Here is a 23,729-nt window from a genome sequence, read left to right as displayed (position 1 = left end):
TCACTAAATTAGTTAATTACCTATTTGGTAAAACTGATAAAAATCTTTACAGAATTAAAAATTTTCAATAAATAGTACTTGCAACAAGGTTTAAAACTCATTAGAAGTTGTCTAAAAATGTTCCATATTAAAAAAACTACATCTTAAGAAAATTGCAAGAAATTGCAACAAAAAAGTGCGAAATTTCATAAAATTATGGAACTTTTGTTTGAAAATTTGCATTTTTTTCAATTTTTGTACTTGCAACATGTCTAAAAACTATTTTTATTTTTTTACCTTATTAAAACATACAACCTTATGCGTATATTAGTCCTGTATGTGTTTAGATTGAAAAGATGGCAGAACTAAACACTTGCAACATGTTGCAAGATAACAAAAAACGTAGAATTTCACAAACTTAAGCGTTTATTTTATAAAATTATTATAAAAACCTATAAAAAAGTAAATTTTAAAGAATTTGTACTTGCAATATGTATTAAATGTGCATAAAAATACCCTTACAAGTTCATAAAAATAACCTTACATTAGTAATAGTGATAAGAATGATCATAGAATTATCATTTAAACAATTTTTAGCAACTTGCAACATGTGGCAACATTCAATTTTTTCCAAATTTTGCTAAAAATATATAGGAATTTTGGTGAAAACTTTAAATTATTTAAAAAAAATAAAATTTAGAAAGTTTTTACATTGGAGTAAATATGCTTAAATTTTTAAGAACAAAATAACGTTACACAAATAGTTAATAATTTTTTTTAAAGTAAACAAATTTGGGATCCCTTTTATGCAAAATATTTTATATTCAGTTACAAATGCTTCAAACAACTTAATGTATTTAATGTTCTGCTGTAGCAACCCAACAATGTGAAGCTAATATTACACGAACCAAAAAAAAAGTGTGACAATTGTTTGTTATTATTGTCATTGATGTTGCTGCCTCTATACAACAAATGTTTTCTAGCGTAAAATTTTTGTATGCACAAAAAAAACTTGTACATTTTTTGTTGCTTTATTTTTAGCATTATTGTTGTTACTGCAGCACAACCAACAATATATTTTATATTTTGCTGAGATTATTTGATTAGATGATCATTTGTTTACTCGTTTAGTTTAACTAATGTTTGCGGGTACATGTGTAAGTGAGTGTATTGTGTATGAATGATCTCTCTTGGGTGTTTAAATATTTCTATGCCAATATTTGAGTATTTTTTTGTTTGTTTTTGTAATATATTGCTGCCTTATTGTGGCAATAATTTTTATATTATTAATATTACTTAGCTTATAAGTATTTAGTGATTTAAGCAATAAATTTTTAAAAATTATTTTGAACTTATACTTTAATACTTAATTTCTTAAACTTCTATTACATTAACTATTAAATTAATTACTCAAAATTACTAACAATATATTTGTAGTTAATGATTTTTTCATAATTAAATGTTAAATGTTCAGGGTTGCTTTAAAATAAATAACATGAAACTAATATTAAGTTAGTTAAGAGTTATTTTGTTAGTTAGCATGAAATCATTATTAAATATTTATTACTAATAAATTGTTTAATAGGTGCGCTCTAAACTAATTTACAAAACTATTTAATGATTTTTTTATTGTTAATTAAATTCATTAATTACAAAGATATTTAGTAATCAATTAAACTAGATAAAAAATGTAGTTTACCTATATTAACTAACACATAATAACTCATAATAGAATTCTCATAATAGTATTTATGAGAATTCTAAAAGCAGAAATTCGTACTTGCCACATTTTGTATATATATAAAAAGTTTTAATTGTCTGTAAATATGTTAATATTTAGAAAATGTTAGTAACAAAAATTAAGTAAAATTTGTGAAAATTTTAACTTGCAACTTGAGAAATTTCCTAAATTTAAAAAAGCACCTGCTCTAAGAGTTATAATAGAATTTTTCTAACCAAAAATAGCAAAAATTAACAAACTTGCCACATGTTGCAAGTTGTAAAATTCACATGTATATTAACTAAATTATTGCTAACGTTTCCACTAGTATTTTTGAGGCTAAAATAAGTTTAAATTGAAAACTTGCTACATGTTGCAAGTTGAAAAAATTGGAATTTTCGGTAAAATTTATACAAATTAGAAACTTTTATTAAATAAACAAAGAAAGTTATAGATTTTCATCTAAAATTACAATTTTATATACAATTTTGGCAGAATTTTTAATAATGCCACATGTGGCAAGTTTAAAAAATCTCGCGAATTAAGGCGAATTATTAAAAATCCCTTTAAATATTGCCAAATTTGATGAAAATTAACAAAATTCAGAAAAAATTTAACTTGCCACAAGTGGTATTAAGGAAAATTTATGTAAAAATATTAATAACCTAACCTAAATAACAAATATTTAATGAAATATTAAATTTTACTAAAATTTATAAATTTACCACATGTCGCAAGTTATAGAAATGTTAAAATTTTAACACAAATTGTGAATATCTTCTAAATATTACAAAACCAGATTAAAATTTTAAAATTTTTTGAATAATTTAACTTGCCACAAATTAAAATTTGAGAATTTTTTTATAAAAAATAAGAAAATTTTGAATAGTTATGAGATTTAAAGTGATTTGTAATACATTTCATTTATATTAACCTCATTTTGTCAACATGCCACATGTGGCAAGTTATGTTTTTTGGTTAAAAATTAAGAAATTTCCTTTGCTTATTTTTAAAAATGCTATTAAATTAATGAAGATTATAATATTCCAATATTTTACTTGCCACATAGCAAATTTTTGCTTAAAACTGCAAAACATTTTGAATTTACAACCAACTGTAGGTATCTATTAAAATTACTTAAACATTTACAAGTTGCCACATGTGGCAAGTTATAAAAATTTTCAAATTTTTGTTTATAAATTAATACAAAAAAATAAGTATGCCACATAGAAATTATGCAAGATCTTATGTATGTTTTTGTTGCTATTTTTGCTTTAATTATAATTGCATGTTTAAACATTTTTTCAAAACAAAATCCATCAACACATACCAAACAACCCACATCATTTTAGAAGAAACAAAAGCGACACGCACTTTTACTTTACACACACTTGTTGTTGTAATTTTCTTCAGGCCAAAAGAAAAAGAAAAACTGAAATTAACTTAAATTCATTTAATTTATAAAAATGAAAATTTTAATCATGTTTTTATCAAGATTTTGAAAAAAAAAAAACAACGAAAAAGTTTTCAAAAACATGTTGTTGACAAAGAAATATGTACGTGCGACTTAGACACCTCCGCCTGACATTAGTTGCTGTTGCAGTTGTTTAGTTAATTATATACTTTTTTTCAGTTTAAATGTCTTTTTGCTTAATAATTAAAAACATTTAATGTTCAGAATTAATTAATTATTTGTGTGTATTTATTTACGTTTTGTATGTGCTAGTAAGTAATGTGTGTTTTTGTAAGATGGTGTTTTTGTTGTTCATTAATTGTTGTTGTTGTTATTTTTATTATTATTATTTTGGGGTAATTAAACAATTGAAAACTTGCGTTTTTTTTAAACTTATAAAGGCAAGTACACATTTACTTCATAATGATCTATCATTTCACTCATTATTATTAACCTCCTCATCATCAATTAACTACAACACCAGCAACTACAACAACTATAACAGCAATATAAAAAAAAATAATGAAAACATTTGTATGAAGTACTTACACACTCGCTCACTCTTCTACTCATTTAATACTTTTAAGGGGGTAATTAAGTACAATTAAAATTCCGCTGACATTTCTCGCCTTTTTTTTCTTCTCGGATGCCTGGTTTTTTTTCTACAAATAATTTTTATAAGATACAACATTGTAAAACAAAAACGAAGTAAATTGTTGACATATTGGTAGCGTGTTCGGAGAAAGAGAGAAAAAAACTATATTGTACAATAAAATTTCTTTTAAATAATTATTGATGTATGTATGTGTGTCACTGTGGAAGTGTGCGTGTATGTAATTATTATGAAGTAATATTATTATTAAAGTATACATGATCATTTCATTGATTTTGATTGTTTTCTATTTGTATTGTGCTGATTTTACGTTTTTTTCTGGTCATTTCATTTAAACTTTTTTTCAATCTTCAATGTTTTCATTTAATTGTTTTTTTTTTTTCAACTATGTACTTAGAATATATGTCTCTGTAGTGGTGTGCCTATAAATTTGTGATCATTTAATATGTTTATTTATGTATATTAATAATAAAAAAAAGTAGAGAAATGTGTAGAAAAAAAAAAAATAGCCATAGAAATGTGTTTACTAGCTATTACACTACAACTTTTAGTTGAATGAAAAAAAAAATGAAAGAAAAAAAAAATTAATGATCTGCTGACGTCAAATGCTAATTGAAATTAATTTAGAATAATAATAGTATAATATTACGAAAGTATCTGTAAATAACTCAATGAAAAGCAAAATTATTATTATTATTATGAAAAAATATAGCATTTTCTGCTTAAATATCCAGAAAATGAAGAAAACTAGGAAGTTTTTCTTTAATTAATGAGAAAAATTCTATATTTTACTAAAAAAACAAACTTGCAACATGTTGCAAATAGGAAAATTGTTACATATTTGTTCATATAGTCATAGGTTATGCATGAATTAGGCTTTAATTAAACTAAATATTTAATTTGCCACATGTGGCAAGTATGATTTAGAAAAAAATATTTCTTAAATTGTCAAAATAATGATCATTTTGCAATATAAATCTAACAAAAAATCAAATTTTTGTTAAAAAATAATACAGTCTGCAACATGTTGCAAGTAAATTTTTGTTAAAAAAACTCAGTACATTAAATAAAAAGTTTATCATTATTTTTTGCTTATAAAAATCAACTCTATGTTGTATGACTAAAATTAAGTAAATTATTAACATCGAAACAAACTTGCAACATGTTGTAAGTAGAAAAATTCACAACTTTTAATTATTCTATTGCTGGTAAATCTTATTAAAAACACCATAAATTAAATATTTATCAAAAAACTTATTTTTTATTATAAAAATTAATTGTGCAACATGTTGCAAATACATAAAAAGTACAATTTTTATAACTTTTTTTTATCCACATATATAAAAACTCTTATTTATTCTATAAAAAAAAAACAATTTGCTAAATGTTGAAAGTAAAAAAATTTGTTGCAAGTAAAAACATTTGTTGCAATTAAAATTCTTTTTCAAAAAGTCGATGAAATTTGTAACAATAGGACGTACGTCTTGTTTATAACTAAATAATTGAAAAATTTTAAACTTGCCACATGTCGCAAGTATAACAAATCTTTCGAATTTCTTATGAATTATATAATTCAACAGCAAATTTTGTGTTATTTCTTTAAATTACTTAAAAGTATTATTGATTTTTAAAAATATTTAACTTGCAACATATTGCAACTTCAGTAGACATAAATTATTCTAAAATTTTTCTTATACATGTTTGCTTACATTAAAGATTACTAAAAACTATTGAGTTTGACCAATATTTCATAGTTGTCACATGTTGCAACTAACAAAAAAATCTAAAATTTGTAGCATTTCGATGTAATTCGACTAAATTTTTGGTATAATTTTTATATTTAGAAATGTTTTGTTTAATAATCGTTGAATCTTTTGCTGTTTCTTCAAAATTTCTAAACTTGCAACATGGGTAAATATTACATATTTTCTTTATTTTCAAGAATAACTTAAATTTACTAAAGGTTTTTACAAAACTGCAGTCATTTGTTAACTTGCCACATGTGGCATGTAACAAAATTTCGTTTATTTTAATATAAAAAGATCTGAAACATAAAAAACTGATTTCAGCAGGGAATTTTTATTAAATTTGAATTATTTTGTGCTTATTTCCGTCAAATTCTTAACTTGCAACATGTTGCAATGTATATAAATATTTAAAATTTTATTATTTTTCATTAGTATGTTTAATTAAAAGAATGTTATTACATAATTACAATATTTTTTTTACTTGCCACATGTGGCATAGAACAAAAATTAGTTGCTTTTAACATAAAAAGGTGTAAAACATAAACAAACAAACTATTCCTGTTTTAAACATAAAATTGAATTTTTGACAATTTGCCACATGTTGCAAGTTTGAAATTTTTGTGTTTTTAACTTTCTCCAGTGATTTTAGTTGTAAATGATATAGAAATTAGAAAAAATATTTCATTTAGAGGACATTTGCTGAAGTTGCAAGTGAAAAACCAGGTACAAGATTTAGCTGTTTTTATATTAACATAAAATATCGTTTAATTTAAATTAAAAATGTTGTATTTTTCATTATTATAATATAGGTTAGGGTGTAGTTTGACCATTTAAGTATATGTTGCTGCAACATATTGCCAATTAAGGCAGCAATAAATTATTTATTTCATTTTAGATCCCTACTATGAAAGAACATTATAAATAAGTTGAATTTTTTCTTTGTAATTTTTTTTAATATATTGCTTCTATGCAACAACACACACCATATGTTGTCAGTGCATTAAATTGAAAAAATCCATATGGTTGACTATTAAGGTGAACGTTTGTTTGTTGTTGTTGTTGCCCGTTCAGACAATATTTTAAATATTGCATATAGTTTTTTATTTTATTTTTTGTTAATTTTAAGTAGCTTTTTAGCTAATTATAATGCTGGCAACATGTTATGTTGTGTTGCGAAAATTTTACCACAATTTTAATGGCCTTATTTTAATTGCAACATCAAACAAACAAGACTCTCATAAAATTTTAAAAATTTGCTTTGCAATTTGCTTCTTATATTTGACTCAAAACAAAAATGGAAGCAATTAAGAATAATATTTAATTATCTTTGTAAAAACAAAAAAAAAAATATCTAAAGAAAAAAACAAAATGACTAATTTAATATTAAAGGCAACAAAAATAAACAACAAATAAGATCTAAACAATTTAAAATTTTTATTTGAAATTTGCAGTTTGCATACATAATTACACTTAATAAGTTTTGCTTTTTTTTGCAGTTAATGCATTAATGATGTTAAATATTTTTTTTAAATCTTTTAAAAAGCCATAAAATAAAAATAAGCTAAATCCGCTATTAAAAATGATTGTCTAAAGGAATGTCTTAAACTTCTAGTATGTAATACTACTAACAACAAAATGCATATTAAGTAAGTAGGTGGTTGCAGCAGCAATTGCCTCCGTCATTTATTATTAAAACCAAATGTTATTTCTTAAAAACCCCAACTCCTTCCTCCCGCCTTTAAAGCCAACAACAAAACTGCTAATGCCTTTTAAAATATGTATGTTTTTTCTGTTGTTTTGCTGCAATTGTAATTTCTAATAAATTTCATAAATTTCCCCTAATTACGCACTATTTTTTATGAGTCACTTATTTAATTTCATGTAGTTATTTACCACAAATTGTTCGTTTTCTTTGCGCTGCCTTGCAACATGAGTTGACAACATGACGCCGGCGACAACAACTCACTAATATTAAACCAAATACATTCATATATAACTGCAAGTTCCTTCTCATACTTTAGCTGCTGTTGTTGTTTTTTAAGTTTTAGTGTTGCATTAAGTGTTTTGTTTTATTTGCGTCTCTCTGCTGTTTTGTTGTATATGTGGCAAGTATGGGATTTTTTTTCTTTCTTTACCAAATGCACTGGTTTTTAAATGCAATTGAACATATATTTTTATATTTTTTATTGATGACTATAAAATTATTATTTTTTTTAATATAACTTTAATACTTAATTAACATAAAAATTTTTATTACTTGTTTCGCCATAAAGTTTTTTAATAAAGAAGTGAAAGTCTTGGGGAGAGAAAAAAAATATGACAATGCACAAATTGTAGGAGAAGTAGTAGATGCTTAATGACTTCCGTCGGTACTTTTTGTTTTAATTGAAAAGCAGTTTTTTCTTTCAAAATATCCTCATCGGAAAGAGCAATCGAAATTTTTTATTTTTTAAAATAATTTTCACAAAATTTTTTCTCAAGAAAATTTTCAAAATTTTTTAACAAGAATTGTAGTCTTTATTCTAGTTTAGAGACTAGTTTGTAGTCTAGGCTATAGTATAGTCTACAGTAGAGTCTATAGTCTAGTCTAGTCTAGTCTAGTCTAGTCATAGTCTAGTCTATAGTCTAGTCTATAGTCTAGTCTATAGTCTAGTCTATAGTCTAGTCTATAGTCTAGTCTATAGTCTAGTCTATAGTCTAGTCTATAGTCTAGTCTATAGTCTAGTCTATAGTCTAGTCTATAGTCTAGTCTATAGTCTAGTCTATAGTCTAGTCTATAGTCTAGTCTATAGTCTAGTCTATAGTCTAGTCTATAGTCTAGTCTATAGTCTAGTCTATAGTCTAGTCTATAGTCTAGTCTATAGTCTAGTCTATAGTCTAGTCTATAGTCTAGTCTATAGTCTAGTCTATAGTCTAGTCTATAGTCTAGTCTATAGTCTAGTCTATAGTCTAGTCTATAGTCTAGTCTATAGTCTAGTCTATAGTCTAGTCTATAGTCTAGTCTATAGTCTAGTCTATAGTCTAGTCTATAGTCTAGTCTATAGTCTAGTCTATAGTCTAGTCTATAGTCTAGTCTATAGTCTAGTCTATAGTCTAGTCTATAGTCTAGTCTATAGTCTAGTCTATAGTCTAGTCTATAGTCTAGTCTATAGTCTAGTCTATAGTCTAGTCTATAGTCTAGTCTATAGTCTAGTCTATAGTCTAGTCTATAGTCTAGTCTATAGTCTAGTCTATAGTCTAGTCTATAGTCTAGTCTAGTCTAGTCTATAGTCTAGTCTATAGTCTAGTATAGTCTAGTCTATAGTCTAGTCTATAGTCTAGTCTATAGTCTAGTCTATAGTCTAGTCTATAGTCTAGTCTATAGTCTAGTCTATAGTCTAGTCTATAGTCTAGTCTATAGTCTAGTCTATAGTCTAGTCTATAGTCTAGTCTATAGTCTAGTCTATAGTCTAGTCTATAGTCTAGTCTATAGTCTAGTCTATAGTCTAGTCTATAGTCTAGTCTTAGTCTAGTCTATAGTCTAGTCTATAGTCTAGTCTATAGTCTAGTCTATAGTCTAGTCTATAGTCTAGTCTAGTCTATAGTCTATAGTCTAGTCTATAGTCTAGTCTATAGTCTAGTCTATAGTCTAGTCTATAGTCTAGACTATAGACTAGACTATAGTCTAGTCTATAGTCTAGTCTATAGTCTAGTCTTTAGTCTAGTCTATAGTCTAGTCTATAGTCTAGTCTAGTCTAGTCTATAGTCTAGTCTATAGTCTAGTCTATAGTCTAGTCTATAGTCTAGTCTATAGTCTAGTCTATAGTCTAGTCTATAGTCTAGTCTATAGTCTAGTCTATAGTCTAGTCTATAGTCTAGTCTATAGTCTAGTCTATAGTCTAGTCTATAGTCTAGTCTATAGTCTAGTCTATAGTCTAGTCTATAGTCTAGTCTATAGTCTAGTCTATAGTCTAGTCTATAGTCTAGTCTATAGTCTAGTCTATAGTCTAGTCTATAGTCTAGTCTATAGTCTAGTCTATAGTCTAGTCTATAGTCTAGTCTATAGTCTAGTCTATAGTCTAGTCTATAGTCTAGTCTATAGTCTAGTCTACAGTCAAGTCTATAGTCTAGTCTATAGTCTAGTCTATAGTCTAGTCTACAGTCTAGTCTATAGTCTAGTATATGGTCTAGTCTATAGTCTAGTCTGTAGTCTAGTCTATAGTCTAGTCTATAGTCTAGTCTATAGTCTAATCTATAGTCTAGTCTTTAGTGTAGTCTTATTCTAATCTAAATTCCAGTCTGGTCTAGAATGTGGTCTTGTATAGTCTAGTCTATAATATAGCTTGTAGTCTAGTCTTTATTTTTACAACTTTTTACACAAAATTTGTTTATTACTCAAAATGTCAGAGTTTTCTTATGTAAACTCAGTTTTCCTTTTCCTTAGGTGTCATTTAGTTTTGTTGTAATTTATGTTAATATTGTGTTAACCTTCCCTAAACTCTAGCTCATATTTACAATATTTGCAATAACCAACCACCCTTATCAACAGTCTTCAAATAATATGTTGAAAATAAATCTTGTAAATATAAACCCTCAAAAAAATGTTGATACAAAAAAAAAAACTGAAAAACTTAACCTGCCTCACACTTAACGTTATAAAGTAAATTCAGGGTTTTATATAATTCTAAATGACCCACATACAAAAGTTTTACAAACAAAATATACCACCCTCAAAAAATATAACGAAGTGAATTGAGAAAAAAATATTTATTTTAGAAAAAATGTAGCTAAAATTTCTTAACGCCTGTTCAAATGGCACAAAAAATGAAAAAACAAAAACACAAACATTTTCTTTTGTGTGTGTAGTAAGTAAAAAAAAGGAAAAAAGCCGACGGCATTTGAACCTTTTGTCGATTCTGGTTTCTTGCCTTTTAGGCTTGCTGTATAATAAGTTGCAACAATAAATTTTAAATACAGATTTCTTTGGCAAATCTTTTGACTTGTGTTTTTTTGTGTGTGTGTGTATAACGTTAAGCAGGTTAAAAGGTTGTATCCGTTTTAAATCCTTTTTTGTTCATGTTTTTTTTTTAATTTTTTGGGGATTTTTTTGTTATAATGATGTTGGTGGAGTTTGACCAGCAAAAGTGTTGACATTATAATAATAATTTTAATTGCTGCTAAAAACAAATGTTAATGTATGACTTGTTTGTTTTTTATGAGCTTGTAATGGTTTAGACTTGGTCAAATAATGTGGGTCCTTGTTTAACATACAACTACAAAAAGAAAAATTAAATTCCTGCAAATAAGTAGAAGGTAATTAACATGTTGGTTACTACTCCACTGCTGCTGCTATTTTTTACATTATTATCCTTGTCTTTCTCAGTTCCTTTTGCTTATAATGTGTTTATAGAGTCCTTCCTTCCTTTGGGTAAAGATATTTTTTTATGCAATGAGTTTGAAGAGAAAAAAGGTTGTTTTTTGTTTTATAAAAAATCTGTTCTGTTAATTTTTTTCTATTATAAATTTTCTGTGGTTTTTGCATTTGGCTTAACATTGAGGGTTTTTTTAGGTTTCCTTTATTTAAAAAGAATTTTTTGCTAATTTTTTCTTATTTATTAACGTTAATGTTAATGGCTGGCTCATTTAGAGGGCTTAAATTTGTTTTTATATGGTTTTCAACACCTTTTGGTTTTGTGTGAAAGAATTTTTTTTTCGTGTAGGCGTTTAAGTGGGTGTTGAAAGATTGTTTTAAAGTTTCAACACCTTGCAAGTGTTAAGAGCTAAAAATAAATGGTGTTTTAATTAAGAAAAACAAAATAATTAAAACGTTTTACAAAAACAAATAAAACAATATATAGCTTGACCTTTCCTTAACACTATATACACCAAAGCTACTTAAGTCCTTAACTTTTTCTTTAACAACCCACTTATATCTTCTTAATTCAAAATATCTTAAATATCCCCTTTTCACCATCGAATCCTTCTCATAAAATTACAACATTCAACCAATAGTTGTTACAAATTTATTTCATTCATTTCAATCTCCAGAAGAAAAAAAACATGCCAAAGATTTTTAAGATTTTTTTATCAACACAAAGAAATCTTCCTCACATTCACTCCAAGAAAAAACACACATGTGGTTGCGTTTGCGAAAACCAAATTTAAGGCAACAACATAAGATGAGAGTAGAAACACTCGTAAACATCAGCTGAAAAATGGGCCAACTTCTTCAAACTACTACAACACAGTCAACTGGTAGACGCGACAACAACAGACACACAACACAGACCACACAAACAAACATGGCAAACCACTGAAATACCAGCAGCTCAGAAATTAAGAAAACGTTGATATTTTCCAAAGCGAAAAAGGAGGGGGGGTGAAATAATTCAAAAACAAATACATAAATGGCCAAGTATGTGGGAAATAAAAGGCAAAGCAAAATCCTAAGTAAAAGAGATATAGAAGAAGTTAGAAATACCCTATAAATAAATTTAAATATATAGTGTAGTCTATAGTCCACTCTATATACTAGTCTATAGTGTAATCTATAGACTAGTCTATAGTGTAATTTATAGACAAGTCTCTAGTGTAATCTATAGACTAGTCTCTAGTGTAATCTATAGACTAGTCTATAGTGAAATCTATAGACTAGTCTATAGTGTAATCTATGGACTAGTCTATAGTGCAGTCTATCGACTAGTCAATGGTGTAGTCTATAGGCTAGTCAATAGTGTGGTCTATACTCCAGTCTATAGTATAGTCTACAGTTTACTCTATAGTCTAGTCTACAATGTAGTCTAGTCTGGTCTTTAGACTAGTCTATACTATAAATTATAAACTATAGTCTATAGTCTAGTCTATAGTCTAGTCTATAGTCTAGTCTATAGTCTAGTCTAGTCTATAGTCTATAGTCTAGTCTATAGTCTAGTCTATAGTCTAGTCTATAGTCTAGTCTATAGTCTAGTCTATAGTCTAGTCTATAGTCTAGTCTATAGTCTAGTCTATAGTCTAGTCTATAGTCTAGTCTATAGTCTAGTCTATAGTCTAGTCTATAGTCTAGTCTATAGTCTAGTCTAGTCTAGTCTAGTCTAGTCTATAGTCTAGTCTATAGTCTAGTCTATAGTCTAGTCTATAGTCTAGTCTATAGTCTAGTCTATAGTCTAGTCTATAGTCTAGTCTATAGTCTAGTCTATAGTCTAGTCTATAGTCTAGTCTATAGTCTAGTCTATAGTCTAGTCTATAGTCTAGTCTATAGTCTAGTCTATAGTCTAGTCTATAGTCTAGTCTATAGTCTAGTCTATAGTCTAGTCTATAGTCTAGTCTATAGTCTAGTCTATAGTCTAGTCTATAGTCTATAGTCTAGTCTATAGTCTAGTCTATAGTCTAGTCTATAGTCTAGTCTATAGTCTAGTCTATAGTCTAGTCTATAGTCTAGTCTATAGTCTAGTCTATAGTCTAGTCTATAGTCTAGTCTATAGTCTAGTCTATAGTCTAGTCTATAGTCTAGTCTATAGTCTAGTCTATAGTCTAGTCTATAGTCTAGTCTATAGTCTAGTCTAGTATAGTCTAGTCTAGTCTATAGTCTAGTCTATAGTCTAGTCTATAGTCTAGTCTATAGTCTAGTCTATAGTCTAGTCTATAGTCTAGTCTATAGTCTAGTCTATAGTCTAGTCTATAGTCTAGTCTATAGTCTAGTCTATAGTCTAGTCTATAGTCTAGTCTATAGTCTAGTCTATAGTCTAGTCTATAGTCCAGTCTATAGTCTAGTCTATAGTCTAGTCTATAGTCTAGTCTATAGTCTAGTCTATAGTCTAGTCTATAGTCTAGTCTATAGTCTAGTCTATAGTCTAGTCTATAGTCTAGTCTATAGTCTAGTCTATAGTCTAGTCTATAGTCTAGTCTATAGTCTAGTCTATAGTCTAGTCTATAGTCTAGTCTATAGTCTAGTCTATAGTCCATTCTATAGTCTAGTCTATATATTACATAAATATTCTTTTTTTATACAAATACTATTTTTTACACAAAAACTCTGTTTTTACACAAAAACTCTGTTTTTACACAAAAACTCTGTTTTTAAACATAAACTCTGTTTTTACACAAACACTCTGTTTTAACGCAAAAAGTGTGTTTTTACACAAAAAGTCAGTTTTTACACAAAAACTCTGTTTTACATAAAAACTCTATTTTTACACAAAAACTCTGTTTTACATAAAAACTCTGTTTTTACACAAAAACTCTGTTTTACATAAAAACTCTGTTTTTACACAAAAACTCTGTTTTACATAAAAAATCTGTTTTTACACAAAAACTCTGTTTTACATAAAAAATCTGTTTTTACACAAAAACTCTGTTTTTACACAAAAACTCAGTTTTTACGCAAAAACTCTGTTTTACATAAAAACTCTGTTTTTAAACAAATAGTCTGTTTTTAAACAAAAACTCAGTTTTTACACAATATCTCAGTTTTTACACAAAAACTCAGTTTTTACAAAAAACTCAGTTTTTACACAAAAACTCAGTTTTTACACAAAAACTCAGTTTTTACACAAAAACTCAGTTTTTACACAAAAACTCGGTTTATTCACAAAAACTAAGTTTTTTACAACGATTTGTTTTTATTACACAAATTTTATATTTTTGTGTATCGATAATGTTAAAAAGAAGTTTAAATTCAGTATACGCAGTTAAACTGTAGAGATTTCAAACACAGGTTTTGAAAAGATGCGTAAAAACATAAACATCATTACACTAACATGGCCAACGTGCCGCACCATCATCATGATGGCTGACTGGCCACTAAATAAAAAATGCTGCTGTTGCTATTTGTTCTTAATGTTGTTGCTGTAAGTAGCATATTGTAGCTCTGCTATTATTAGTTGCACAGTGAAAGCTTCACTGAACTAAAGATGAAGAAAAAGAAAAACACCAAAAATTGTTGGCGTTAAAACTCTAGTGAGTGTTTGTTCACCAAGTGATGGTTGTTTGTTGTTGTTGTTGTTGGTGGTGGAGTATAAAATATCAATGTTCCAAAGGAAGAAGTGACGACATACAATGACGTTGTCGCGCGCTTGGTTTCATATTGAAGACAGCAGCAGACGTAACAATAATAAAATCTTTTATTCTTATAAGAAAACAGAAAAGATTTTTGACTTAAAAGAATGAGCAAAAGAAGACGAAAAACACTCATAAATATAACGGAAGCAAAAGGCGTCTTAAGTTTTTGTTGTTGTTGTTGTTGTGGAGTAGCAGCAACAAAACCATATTGTTCACTTTAATTTTGTAACATGCTACTTGGCAAATGTGGCAGCAACAAAAAAATCGCAAAAGTAAACATTTAACTTGACAAGAAGGAAGGAAAAGCAACAAAAACAACAAACCATAAGCGCCACCATAAATACCAACACTTGTGATATGTCCTCACTTTTCTAGTTGACACGTCATCAACTTTTACTCATTGCAACTAACTAACTATAATATTGTACCTCTAGTAAATGTTGTTGGCAATTTTGTTTTTTTGTTCATTGTTGCTGCTTACATGCTGCTTCTGTTAGTTGTACAAATTGTTTTTTATGGTCGCTAATGTGTTTTTTGTTTGCTGTTAGCTTATGGCTGCGGTTGTTGTTTTGTTGGGTAGATAGTTGTTGGTGTATGTTGCTGCTAAAACTATTGTTGTTTAATGTATGAGTAGGTGTTTGTAATGATGTTTTAGTTGTTGTTAGTAAAGTTTTTTTGATTTTTGTTTTTGTTGCATTGTCTTGCCAAAGTGTCGGTATTTGGTTGCTTTTTAATTGTTTTGTTTAAATAACTGTGACTACATACATTTTTGATATTTATTATGCTGCAAACTCAAAACTCTCTATCTGTTGAACAAATTAAGTTGTTTATGGGAGTTTGTAGAGGTTGCAAAGGATTTTTCTTTTTATTGCAAGATAAATTAAATGGTTTCGGTTTTTCTCTTAGTCCAAAAAAACTGAGTTTATTAAGTAAAATGCGAGTTTTTAGACTAGACTATAGACTAGACTATAGACTAGACTATAGACTAGCCTATAGACTAGACTATAGACTAGACTATAGACTAGGCTATAGACTAGACTATAGACTAGGCTATAGACTAGACTATAGACTAGGCTATAGACTAGACTATAGACTAGACTATAGACTAGACTAGACTATAGACTATAGACTAGGCTATAGACTAGACTATAGACTAGGCTATAGACTAGACTATAGACTAGGCTATAGACTAGACTATAGACTAGACTATAGACTAGACTAGACTATAGACTAGGCTACTAGACTATAGACTAGACTATAGACTAGACTAGACTATAGACTAGACTATAGACTAGACTAGACTATAGACTAGACTATAGACTAGACTAGACTATAGACTAGACTATAGACTAGACTATAGACTAGACTATAGACTAGACTATAGACTAGACTATAGACTAGACTATAGACTAGACTATAGACTAGACTATAGACTAGACTATAGACTAGACTATAGACTAGACTATAGACTAGACTATAGACTAGACTATAGACTAGACTATAGACTAGACTATAGACTAGACTATAGACTAGACTATAGACTAGACTATAGACTAGACTATAGACTAGACTATAGACTAGACTATAGACTAGACTATAGACTAGACTATAGACTAGACTATAGACTAGACTATAGACTAGACTATAGACTAGACTATAGACTAGACTATAGACTAGACTATAGACTAGACTATAGACTAGACTATAGACTAGACTATAGACTAGACTATAGACTAGACTATAGACTAGACTATAGACTAGACTATAGACTAGACTATAGACTAGACTATAGACTAGACTATAGACTAGACTATAGACTAGACTATAGACTAGACTATAGACTAGACTATAGACTAGACTATAGACTAGACTATAGACTAGACTATAGACTAGACTATAGACTAGACTATAGACTAGACTATAGACTAGACTATAGACTAGACTATAGACTAGACTATAGACTAGACTATAGACTAGATTATAGATTAGACTATAGACTAGACTATAGATTAGACTATAGACTAGACTATAGACTATAGACTAGACTATAGACTATAGACTAGACTATAGACTAGACTAGACTAGACTAGACTAGACTAGACTAGACTAGACTATAGACTAGACTAGACTATAGACTACACTATAGACTAGACTATAGACTAGACTATAGACTAGACTATAGACTAGACTATAGACTAGACTATAGACTAGACTATAGACTAGACTATAGACTAGACTATAGACTAGACTATAGACTACACTATAGACTACACTATAGACTACACTATAGACTACACTATAGACTACACTATAGACTAGACTGTAGACTAGACTAATCTATAGACTAGTCTAGTTATTCCGTTTTTATGTAAGCTAGAGTTTGATTCATTCCATTTTATGTACAAAATATTCTCACTTAATTTGTTTCCTTCCTAATAAAGCATTAATAATAAAATGTTTGAAATATCCTAAAAATTCCATCATAATCTAAATATAGAGAGAACATTTTTGACACACATTTGCAAAAATTTCTTTGTGGCTAAATGTTTACTAAAAATATTACTAAATAAAATCCCTTATAGCTTATTTTTGTTACTTAAAAAAAAAAAAACAAAAAAAACTCAACAAATCTCATAAAAATGTTACCCATTTAACAAGGATAGACGGACAGAACAGCAGGCAGGACAGACAAGCTTTTAAAGACTGGCAGACAGACATACAACCATTCATTGACTGTTATAACATATTTTTATACCTCATAGTAGTAAAATGTTTAACAAAAAAGAGTAATACTACATGCTAGACACTTGCCAGACACACTTTAGTTACTTTCCTTTACTTCTTTTCCCATATAAACACAATTTTCTTTCTCGACTACTACTGTGTGTAAAAATACTTGGCCATACAAAAATAAAATTTTCAAACAAAAAAATATCTTTTTAAAATTACAAAGAAAGCAATAATAACAAACCAAGCAACACAGAAAAAAATACTGAAATCTCTAAAAATAAAACCCTTAGTAGTATTTTGTAGTAAAATAAAAAAAAAAATAACCAAGTAAAAAGAAGAAACATTTTGCTTTTATGGTAGCAAAGCAACAGATGTTTGAAGTTGGTATCAACAATTTTTACTAAACAAGTTGCTAAATTTTATTTAACAGTGTTGGAGAAGAAAACCATTTATAAACGTTTGTTTATGAAAGGGGGAAAGTAGAGAAATAAAAAAAAAAAAACTTAAACATCTCCGACTTACTGTTGTGATGCGTTTGAGTTTAACCTTGATATGTTGTTTACATTTTTGGGGATATATGTATGTACTGTTGTGTGTTTATATGTCTAAAAGAAATAAAGAGTTGCCGCACAAATATTTTAAAAGGATTTAAAGATAACATTATTCGTATCAGGTTATCTCACATGAGTTTTAAAGCTATGCCTAAGCATTTTCATTCATCGGATTAACGGATAATTGCGGGTATTTGCTCTTATCTCTTCATGGACTATGAAATTCTATTTGGGATCAATGCCTCTAAATTACCGACAAACAATGTCTGTATTATGCAGATTTCAGCCTTCGCCGAGATAACATTCAGCCCTCTCGTTTGGGCCCGGGCCGCGTTCAGGTCCTAGTCGACTTTTCTACTCAAGTAATTTCGATCCTTTCAACTTAAATGTATTGCGATATCTTTGTAGCAGGCAGATCTAAGTCCGTTTGTTCCGCTTGCCCATGATATTAGGGTAGATTTCAGACTTCGGCTGGCTGAATCTTAAAACCTCTCAGTTGAGCCTACCTTAAGGATATTCTCATGGTCTTCTCGACTTTTCTATACAAGTAATTTGAATCGTTTCCACTTAGGTAAGGGTCTTCAGAAGAATATTGACCGTCGTTACATAGACTAAATGGGGATATTTTGATTCCATCTACAAGAGTCCCGGTAAAATACCAACCGATAATGAAAACTTATATGGTGCAATAATCTTGATTATCTCCTTGACCTTGTCAATTGTATCTCGGTCAACTGTCTCTCTTTTAGCCTATCCTTCTCCCTATATCGGATCCTCTTTGATATCCGTTATATTTATAGGTGGATAAATAGAGGATTTAAGGTCTCCTCTAGAAGACTCTTCCGGATCTGTTCTGTTATCCATGGTTTCTCGTCTTTTTTTAAGAGATTATTGAGAGATTACGATATTGAAAAGTGTGCTTAACGATGTGTTAGTTAGTTAGTTAGTGGTTGGTTGGTTGGTTAGTTAGTTGGTTAGTTAGTTAGTTGGTTGGTTGGTTGGTGGTTAGTAGTTGGTTAGTTAGTTAGTTGGTTGGTTGGTGGTTGGTTAGTTAGTTAGTTAGTTAGTTAGTAGTTAGTTAGTTAGTTTAGTTAGTTAGTTAGTTAGTTAGTTAGTAGTTAGTTAGTTAGTTAGTTAGTTAGTTAGTTAGTTAGTTAGTTAGTTAGTTAGTTAGTTAGTTAGTAGTTAGTTAGTTAGTTAGTTAGTTAGTTAGTTAGTAGTTAGTTAGTTAGTTAGTTAGTTAGTTAGTTAGTAGTTAGTTAGTTAGTTAGTTAGTTAGTTAGTTAGTTAGTTAGTTAGTTAGTTAGTTAGTTAGTTAGTTAGTTAGTTAGTAGTTAGTTAGTTAGTTAGTTAGTTAGTTAGTTAGTTAGTTAGTTAGTTAGTTAGTTAGTTAGTTAGTTAGTTAGTTAGTTAGTTAGTTAGTAGTTAGTTAGTTAGTTAGTAGTTAGTTAGTTAGTTAGTTAGTTAGTTAGTTAGTTAGTTAGTTAGTTAGTTAGTTAGTTAGTTAGTTAGTTAGTTAGTTAGTTAGTTAGTTAGTTAGTTAGTTAGTTAGTTAGTTAGTTAGTGTAGTTAGTTAGTTAGTTAGTTAGTTAGTTAGTAGTTAGTTAGTTAGTTAGTTAGTTAGTTAGTTAGTTAGTTAGTTAGTTAGTTAGTTAGTTAGTTAGTTAGTAGTTAGTTAGTTAGTTAGTTAGTTAGTTAGTAGTTAGTTAGTTAGTTAGTTAGTTAGTTAGTTAGTTAGTTAGTTAGTTAGTTAGTTAGTTAGTTAGTTAGTTAGTTAGTTAGTTAGTTAGTTAGTTAGTTAGTTAGTAGTTAGTTAGTTAGTAGTTAGTTAGTTAGTTAGTTAGTTAGTTAGTTAGTTAGTTAGTTAGTTAGTTAGTTAGTTAGTTAGTTAGTTAGTTAGTTAGTTAGTTAGTTAGTTAGTTAGTTAGTTAGTTAGTTAGTTAGTTAGTTAGTTAGTTAGTTAGTTAGTTAGTTAGTTAGTTAGTTAGTAGTTAGTTAGTTAGTTAGTTAGTTAGTTAGTTAGTTAGTTAGTTAGTTAGTTAGTTAGTTAGTTAGTTAGTTAGTAGTTAGTTAGTTAGTTAGTTAGTTAGTTAGTTAGTTAGTTAGTTAGTTAGTTAGTTAGTTAGTTAGTTAGTTAGTTAGTTAGTTAGTTAGTTAGTTAGTAGTTAGTTAGTTAGTTAGTTAGTTAGTTAGTTAGTTAGTTAGTTAGTTAGTTAGTTAGTTAGTTAGTTAGTTAGTTAGTTAGTTAGTTAGTTAGTTAGTTAGTTAGTTAGTTAGTTAGTTAGTTAGTTAGTTAGTTAGTTAGTTAGTTAGTTAGTTAGTTAGTTAGTTAGTTAGTTAGTTAGTTAGTTAGTTAGTTAGTAGTTAGTTAGTTAGTTAGTTAGTTAGTTAGTTAGTTAGTTAGTTAGTTAGTTAGTTAGTAGTTAGTTAGTAGTTAGTTAGTTAGTTAGTTAGTTAGTAGTTAGTTAGTTAGTTAGTTAGTTAGTTAGTTAGTTAGTTAGTTAGTTAGTTAGTTAGTAGTTAGTTAGTTAGTTAGTTAGTTAGTTAGTTAGTTAGTAGTTAGTAGTTAGTTAGTAGTAGTTAGTTAGTTAGTTAGTTAGTTAGTTAGTTAGTTAGTAGTTAGTTAGTTAGTTAGTTAGCTTTAAGGGTAGATTTAAATCCGCAGAAATACACATTGGTCTCCTCGGGGCATGTTGTGCTCTCCTTTACCTGTGTATCTGGTTTCGAACTCTTCAACTCCGGTCTCATATACTAGATCACTAGATCACAATTTAAGGCAGGAGTTCGTATATTAGTTCCAGAACTGCCTCCTAATCCCTAAATTTTTAGGTAACAATTAGGACCTTGTACGAAAACTTTCCATTATCCCTGCTTAAGTTGTCCATTGAAGCCCACGATAACCCTTATTTCTCCCACAAAAGTTATTTGTTCAAAAGATTTTTATTTCTTACATTTACTTTACTCATCCACCAGATGATGGTGATGATGTGTGTTAAATTTTGTTGTTTATATATTTTTATGTTGCTGCATGAGCTGTTGCTGCTGCCACAACAAAAAAAAAAAAAAAAAATAAAATATTTTTCAACTACAACATTTTTCTTTTCCTTTACTTTAGCAAAAGTGTTGTTTTTAAACGTTTGTCATAAAGGGAATTTCTTTTATGTTAGTTTGGGTTTGTTTATCGTTTTCCTTGGCTTTATTTGACTCTTGAGGGGTGAAGTTTAAATTGTTTAGAGTTAAGTGTTTTTTTTGTTGCCAGCAATTTTTTCTACTATTTTTTTCCTTTTCGGTTGTGATTTTATTATAATGATGTTGTTGTTGTGGTGCTGGTTTTTAACTTTTTTCTCTCTAGTTTGAAATCTTCCTTTAACTGAGGTTTATATAGTAAAAAAATAGAAGTGTAGAAGAAAAGAGTTGGCATGTCAACAGGTGGTTAATTGAGTACTTGTGTTATAAAGTGATGTCTTTAGTTTCTTAAGGGGGGCAAAAACAAATAGATTTCTTTATTAGTTTCTTTTTTTGTTTGCAATGTTGTGTGAAATATTTTGTGGGAAAATCTTTTGTTTAACAAATAATTGAAAGTGTTTTAGATAAATATTGAATTAATTTTCATATTAATTGCTAGTTTAATAATATTTAAACTCTATTTTTCACTACTTTCAGCTTATATTCCTGTAAAACACTCATCAAAAACTTAAAAAGTTCATTTACAACACTTTTAAAACGGTTATAGAGCAGTAGTGTATCAACATCTGTTAATAAAGTGGTTACAAAACAAAAACTGGACCAAACAAAAGGTGAGTAATGTTTGACACCTTTCAATTTCTTTGATTAAATATTCTTACAACAGCAAAAGCAACACATAAAACTCTATGCCACCAAAGACTCATTAAGAATTCTAAACACATACAACATTAAAGCAACAAAAAAAAAAAAAAAAAAAATATTGAAAAAAATCCAATCAAAACTTATCATTTGGTGTCTGAATGACAAGCAAACATTTACAAGTTTAACTCTATAAATGCTTGTTCGTTAAGAAAGAAAAAGGCCTGTTCTTATGTTAGTTGGACTCTATAGACATTATTATGGATCAAACAATTTTATCAAAAACATGCAGTTGAAATACTTCGTTAAAGGAATGTGGTGTGTGTGTGTTTTTTTTTTTAAATATACTCCTCCTTCATTCATGCGTTTTTTTCTTTTTATATTTTATGCATAAATTTTATTATGATTTGTAATAATCAACAATCTTTTTTTTAGTAAATATAATAATGATTTGTTGTTATGTGCGGGTATTTTGTTTATTGTAACTGAAAGTTCATTTTGTTTTTAAAATGCGTGTAAATTTAAATGTTTTCTGGGTAATTTGTTTTCTATAAATTATTTCTTTTTTTCTAAATTTTAACTATAATTTCTTTCTTTTAAATTGTTATAATTTGTTTGCTATAGAAACTTATAAGGAATACCCTACTTTACGTATAGTAAATATATCAAGAAGTTGGTAAATTTTGTTTGCCATTAAAGTAACGATCTTTTAATATGATCGTCAGGTTTCAACTAAGAGTTTATTATACCATTGAACAACGTCATCTTTCTTTATCCGATTCATAATATGGATGTTTTGTATAATTTCTCTGATCAGAGCTCTGAGTTTGGGAGCCTATGGCTTTCTTAACAAGCAATTATCGAAATCAATCGTTTATATCTGCCTTTTCGAAATAAAGTCAAAAGTGTTTCAAATTATATCCCCCAAACGATCGTGATCTGTTTTAAAATCGCTGCACCTGTCTCGGGAAGATCTTTTGATGAAGATTATTCGTATCTGAACAAAGCAACCGGGATCATAAGCTTACTAACCAATAGATTATCGACACCAATCGTTTGGTGTGTCCTATGTAATCATTTAAAAGACAAAATTGGTTGCAATTACATCCCTCAAACGATCGTAGAACGACATCTTATGTGTTGAAAGTCTGGACCATAAGCTTACTTAACAAACGATTATCGAAAATGATCGTTTCTATCTGTTTTATAGAAGTTGGAAACTAGTGTCCTAAGAGATCATTTAAAAGTCAAAATTAATTCCAATTACATCCCTCTAACGATCGTAGAACGACATCTTATAGCTTGAAGATCCGGACCATAAGCTCACTTAACAAACGATTATCGAAAACAATCGTTTCTGTCTGGTTTATAGAAATTGGAAACTAGTGTCCTAAGAGACCATTTAAAAGTCAAAATTAGTTCCAATTACATCCCTCAAGCGATTATAGAACGACATCTTATAGCTTAAAGATCCGGACCATACGCTCACTTAACAAACGATTATCGAAAACGGTTGTTTCTGTCTGTTTTATAGAAATTGGAAACTAGTGTCCTATGAGACCATATAAAGGTCAAAATTGGTTCCAATTACATCCCTCTAACGATCATTGAACGACATTTTATGTCTTGAAGGTCTGGACCATAAGCTCACTTAACAAACGATTATCGAAAACGATCGTTTCTATCTGTTTCATAGAAGTTGGAAACTAGTGCGCTAAGAAACCATTTAAAAGTCAAAATTGGTACCAATTACACCTATCTAACGATCGTGGATCGACATCATATGCCTTGAAGGTCTGGACCATAAGCTTACTTAGCAAACGACTATTGAAATCAATCGTTTCTGACTGGATTATAGAAATTGGAAACTAGTGCCCCATACAATCATTAAAAAGTCTTAAATGTTTCCAATTTCATCCCTCAAACGAACGTAGAACGACATCTTATGTCTTGAAGATCTGGACCATAAGCTTACATGACAAACGAATATCGAAATCAATCGTTTCTGTCTAGTTTATAGAAACTAGTGTCCTATGAAAGCATTTAAACGCCGAAAATTGTTTCCAATTAAATC

At 28.5% G+C, this 23,729-nt stretch overlaps 1 protein-coding gene across 3 annotated transcripts in view; it reads left to right on the top strand.

The window, feature by feature from the left end:
- The window catches only part of LOC119609136 (putative protein TPRXL), a 148,266-nt gene that overhangs the window by 84,324 nt on the left and 40,213 nt on the right, over positions 1-23,729 (top strand). For all 3 annotated transcript variants that reach the window (XM_037963843.1, XM_037963844.1, XM_037963842.1), the window contains exon 2: positions 21,494-21,627. The gene's annotated coding sequence lies outside the window, so the exon portion shown is untranslated. The remainder of the gene's footprint in view (positions 1-21,493; positions 21,628-23,729) is intronic.

This window comes from Lucilia sericata, unplaced genomic scaffold, assembly GCF_015586225.1.
Source record: "Lucilia sericata isolate MDLA Ls3-8-SP2 unplaced genomic scaffold, ASM1558622v1 Contig000934F_arrow, whole genome shotgun sequence".
NCBI lineage: Eukaryota > Metazoa > Arthropoda > Insecta > Diptera > Calliphoridae > Lucilia > Lucilia sericata.
Note: the sequence above shows the minus strand (reverse complement) of the source record. Positions and strands in the feature narration are given on the sequence as shown.